Genomic DNA, 6,057 nt, shown 5'->3' with positions numbered 1-6,057 from the left:
CACTAAGGAGATGGTACATAAGAACATAAGAAATAGGAGCAGGAGTAGGCCATACGGCCCCTCGGGCCTGCTCCGCCATTCAATAGGACCATGGCTGATCTGAATATAGACTCACGTCCAATTCCCTGCCGTCTCCCCGGTAAGATAATGGGACTTAAGGCGAATAAATCCCTGGACCTGATGGCTTACATCCTAGTGTCTTGAGAGAAGTAGCGTTAGGGATTGCGGATGCATTGGTGGTAATTTTCCAAAACTCCCTGGATTCAGGAAAGGTCCCAGAAGATTGGAAAACTGCTAATGTAATGCCCTTATTTAAAAAGGGAGGTAGACAAAAGGCTGGAAACTATAGACCAGTTAGCCTAACATCTGTGGTTGGTAAAATGTTGGAGCCCATTATTAAGGAAGCAGTAACAGGACACTTGGATAAGCATAACTTAAACGGACAGAGTCAGCATAGTTTTATGAAGGGGGAGTCATGTTTGACAAATTTGCTCGAATTCTTTGAGGACGTAACAAACAGGGTGGATAAAGGGGAACCAGTGGATGTGGTGTATTTGGACTTCCAAAAGGCATTTGACAAGGTGCCACACAAAAGATTACTGCACAAGATAAAAAATCACGGGATTGGGGGTAATATACTGGCATGGGTGAAAGATTGGCTATCTAACAGAAAACAGAGAGTGGGGATAAATGGGTCATTCTTGGGTTGACAATCAGTAACTAGTGGTGTTCCGCAGGGGTCAGTGCTGGGACCCCAACTCTTTACAATCTATATTAACGATTTGGAGGAGGGGACCAAGTGCAACATATCCAAGTTTGCCGAAGATACAAAGATGGGAGGGAAAGCATTGAGTGAGGAGGACATAAAAAAACCTGCAAAAGGTCATAGACAGGCTAAGTGAGTACTGGGCAGAAATTTGGTAGATGGAATATAAATGTTGGAAAGTGTGAGGTTATGCACTTTGGCAGAAAAAATCTAAGAGCAAGTTATTTTCTAAATGGAAAGAAACTGCAAAGTGCTCCAGTACAAAGGGGTCTGGGGGTCCTGGTGCATGAAACACAGAAGGTTAGTATGCAGGTGATCAGGAAGGCCAATGGAATCTTGGCTTTTATTGCAAGGGGGATGGAGTATAAAAGCAGGGAAGTCTTGCTGCAGTTATACAGGGTACTGGTGAGGTCACACCTGGAATACTGCGCACAGTTTTTGTTTCCATATGTAAGAAAAGATATACTTGCTCTCGAGGCAGTTCAGAGAAGGTTCACTCGGTTGATTCCGGAGAGGAGGGGGTTGACTTATGAGGAAAGGTTGAGTAGGTTGGGCCTCTACTCATTGGAATTCAGAAGAATGAGAGGCGATCTTATCGAAACATATAAGATTATGAGCGGGTTTGATCGGGTGGATGCGGGGAGGATGTTTCCACTGATTGGTGAGACTAGAACTAGGGGGCATAATCTTAGAATAAGGGGCTGCCCTTTCAAAACTGAGATGAGGAGAAACTTCTTCACTCAGAGGGTAGTAAATCTATGGAATTTCATACCTCAGAGAGCTGTGGAAGCTGCGACACTAAATAAATTTAAAACGGAGATAGACAGTTTCCTATCTGATAAGGGAATTAGGGGTTATGGGCAATGGGCAGGGACGTGGACGTGAGTCTAGGTTCGGATCAGCCATGATCCTATTGAATGGTGGAGCAGGCCCGAGGGGCCGTATGGCCTACTCCTGCTCCTACTTATGTTCTTATGTTCTTATATTATGTTTTTATGTATTGATTGGAGGATGTGAGCAGCCTCTGGACCAATGGGAGGTTAGGAGTCACTGTGTGGGGATTGGATTAGGTGAGCAGGCTCTGGGCCAATGGCAGGGCAGGAGTCAGTGTATGTGGATTGGAGGAGGGGAGCAGGCTTTGGGCCAATGGCAGCGTAGGAGTCAGTGTGTGGGCATTGGATTAGGTGAGCAGCCTCTGGGCCAATGGCAGGGCAGGAGTCAGTGTGTGGGGATTGGAGGAGGGGAGCACATTCTGGGCTAAAATCTAGCCAGGGTAAAATGGAACCAAAGACTGACAGGAAAAACTATAACAGAACAATGGGTGATCTTTAAGGAGGAGATGTTCCAAGTACAAGCTAGGTACATTCCAACAAGAGGGAAGGGTGAGGGAACCAAAGCAAGGGCTCCTTGGATGACGGGGGAGATAGAGAAGATGATGAAACAAAAAAAGAGAGTGTATGATGCATGTCAGGTGAATTCTTCAAGGGAGAACCAGACCAAATACAGTAAGTTGAGAGGGGAAGTAAAGATGAAAATAAGATTGGCAAAGAGAGAATATGAGAGCAGAATGGCGGTTAACATAAAAGGGAACCCAAAAATCTTCTACCGGCATGTAAACAGTAAGCAGGTTGTAAGAGGCGGGGTGGGGCCCATTAGAGACAAAGAAGGTGATATATGCTTAGAGGTGCAGGGCAAGGCTAGAATACTCAATGAGTACTTTGTATCGGTGTTTACTAAGGAGGTGGATGCTGACAAAATATCAGCAGAAGTGGAAAAGGTAGAAGCAATGGAAGGGGTGAAAATTGATAGACAGGATGTACTAGAAAGGCTGGGTATGCTTAGAGTAGATAAGTCACCTGGTCCAGATGGCTTGCATCCCAGGTTGCTAAGGGAATTGTGGGAGGAGATAGCGGAAGGGCTTGCCATAATTTTCCAATCTTCTCTAGATGTGGGGGAGGTGCCTGAGGATTGGAAAGTGGCAGATGTGACACCATTGTTCAAGAAAGCATGTGAGGACAATCCTAGTAACTACAGGACAGTCAGTTTAACATCAGTGGTGGGTAAAGTTTTAGCAACAATAATCAAGGAAAAAATTAACAGGCACTTGGAGAGGTTTAAGCTAATTAAGGAGTGCCAACACGGATTTGTAAAAGACAGATCATGTTTGACGAAACTAATTGCATTTTTTAATGAAGTAACAGGGAGGATTGATGAAGGGAATGCAATGGATGTTGTCGACATGGATTTTAGGAAGGCATTTGACAAAGTACCACATGAAAGGCTGGTTAACAAAATTGAGGCTCATGGGAATAGATGGGGCAGCTTGGATAAGGAATTGGCTTAAGGACAGAAAACAGAGAGTTGTGGTAAATGGCTGTTTTTCAGACTGGAGGATGGTAGACAGTGGTGTTCCCCAAGGGTCAGTGCTGGGGCCACTGCTTTTTTGATGTATATAAATGACCTGGATATTGTAATACAGAGTAGAATTTCTAAATTTGCCGATGACACCAAACTTGGAGGTGTGGCAAACAGTGAGGATGATACCAATCGACTGCAACAGGACATAGAAAGGCTAGCAGAATGGGCAGACAAGTGGCAGATGGAATTTAATACAGACAAGTGTGAGGTGATGCATTTTGCCAGAAGGAACAGGAAGAGGCAATATACACTTAATGGCACAGTTTTAAAGAGTGTGCAGGGATAGAGGGACCTGGGAGTTAATGTGCATAGGTCCCTGAAGGTGGCAGGACATATTGAGTGGTTAGCAAAGCATATGGGATCTTGTGCTTCATAAATAGAGGTATTGAGTACAAAAGTAGAGAAGTTATGCTGAACCTTTATAAAGCGCTGGTTAGGCCACAACTGGAGTACTGCGCCCAGTTCTGGTCACCACACTTTAGGAAGGATGTGAAGGCCCTTGAGAGGGTGCAGAGGAGATTTACCAGAATGGTTCCGGGGATGGGGGATCTTAGCTACCAGGACAGGTTGGAGAAGCTGGATTTGTTTTCATTAGAGCAAAGGAGGTTGAGGGGTGATTTGATAGAGGTGTACAAGATTATGACGGGTTTGGATAGGCTAGATGTGGAAAGGCTGTTCCTACAAGTTGATGGTACAAGGACTCGGGGACACGGATTTAAGGTTTTGGGCAAGAGATACAGGGGGGATGTGAGGGAAAACTTTTTTATGCAGCGAGTGGTGATGATCTGGAACTCGCTGCCAATGGAGACACAATGCTTTCAAGGGGGGACTGGATAGGCACTTGAGGGAAATGAACTTGCAGAGTTATGGGGATAGAGCGGGGGTATGGGACTGACTGGCTTGCTCTAGAGAGCTGGCACGGACTCGATGGGCCAAATGGCCTCCTTCTGTGCCGTTATGACTCTGAGACTCTTTCATTCAGTCGTTCATTCAGTTATTAATTCATTCTGACATTCAGTCATTCCAACCATCATTCTTTCAATTTGTCAATTCAGTCATTTCATTGAGTTAAAGATTTCCCTGTCGTAGATTGCTAGCTTTTCACTGAACTTTCAATTTTTAATAAAAACAGAAAATGCTGGAAATACTCAGCAGGTAATTTTTAGTCTGCCTTGTCACTTTGTGATATCTTTCAACAAAAGTGCTTATTTCACTGAGTTCCAGCTTTACCTGTTGTGGATTATTGGCCCAAACACTGTGGCCAGCAGCGTCGTTCCCGAGTACCTTGACAGGCCGCCAGTTCACCATTAACTTGCGGTATATTTCAAAGGCGGTATGGCGGTACACAAGATACGGCCATTATTTTTTTAACTGTATCCAACTCATTTTTAGCCGTTCTTGTCAGTTTTTGTGTTTGTTCAGCAGAATGCTTATCACAACAACAACAACTTGTGCCTTTAATGTAGTGAAACCTCCCAAGGTGCTTCGCAGGAGCAGCAAATAAATCTTGACACTGAGCCACATAAGGATAAATTAGGGCAGGTGACCAAAAGCTTGATCAAAGCGTAGGTTTTAAGGAGCGTCTTAAAGGAGGAAAGAGAGGTAGCGAGGCGGTGAGGTTTAGGCAGGGAATTCCAGAGCTTAGGGCCGAGGCAACAGAAGGCACGGCCACCAATGGTTGAGCGATTATAATCAGGGATGCTCAAGAGGCCAGAATTAGAGGAGCGCAGATATCTCGGGGGGGTTGTAGGGCTGGAGGAGGTTACAGAGATAGAGAGCGGCGAGGCCATGGAGGGATTTGAAAACAAGGATAAGAATTTTGAAATCGAGGCGTTGCTTAACCGGGAGCCAATGTAGGTCAGTGAGCTCAGGGGTGATGGGTGAATGGGACTTGGTGCGAGTTAGGACATGGGCAGCCGAGCTTTGGATGACCTCAAGTTTACATGGGGTATAATGTGGGAGGCCAGCCAGGAGTGTGTTGGAAGTCAAGTCTCGAGGTAACAAAGGCATGGATGAGGGTTTCAGCAGCGGATGAGCTGAGGCAATGGCAGTCAGGTGAGTTTACGATGCTGGAAATAGGCGGTGTTAGTTGTGGCACGGATATTCCACTGACTATCTTGCTTACCTCTACAAGACCAGCTCTCAGTCACTTCCTCTGATGGTGAAGAACTCCGTAATTGCCAAGCATTTAACATCTTGTTGGAAATGCAGTGAAGGAAAATCACTTTTAATCCCACTGATTTCATGGTGCGCAATTCTTGTTCATCCCCTCGCACTGCTCCCAACTCCAGTGACAGTCTTGTACCAGTTCGCTCCTCACTGTTGTTTTATCCGGCTCCGAATGCTCTCTTCAGGCAGCCCAGCTTTGAAGGGATACTTTCTAGAATTGTCCCACAGGGAGGCTTTTTAAAGAGTGAAAGTTCCGCACTCCACTTTTACAGAAATCCTAGTGACAGCACTGATGTGGGTTTCTGTCCTTCCCTCCAAACTGTGAATGGTGGCCTGACTCGCTCACTCTCTGAGCTGCCATTCAGGGGCCTGATGACTTCTCTGTCCACTCCACAAACAATTACAAAATGAGTTCCACCCTTACTCGTGAAACACACGCAAGTTCAGCAATAGGATGCGCTGAAAAGTTCATCCCATATGTCAAACTGAAACCGATTTCATGGTTATTCAGACTAAACACCTTCAGCTCTTGCTGCCTCCTGTTAGATCCATGCTGGGAGCCGGGCCTGTCAGTGACGGTGCCTGTTCATGCCAGCCTGGAGCTCTTTCAACATCATCTTCCTGCTCATTGGTACGAGGCTCCCAGAGGATGTACCAGCTAAATGAAAGGTTGCGACCTTCTGCCCCCCACCACCCCCTCCCCG

Source organism: Somniosus microcephalus, unplaced genomic scaffold (assembly GCF_052327205.1).
Source record: "Somniosus microcephalus isolate GS21.2 unplaced genomic scaffold, FLI_Smic_1.0 scaffold19, whole genome shotgun sequence".
Lineage (NCBI taxonomy): Eukaryota > Metazoa > Chordata > Chondrichthyes > Squaliformes > Somniosidae > Somniosus > Somniosus microcephalus.
Note: the sequence above shows the minus strand (reverse complement) of the source record.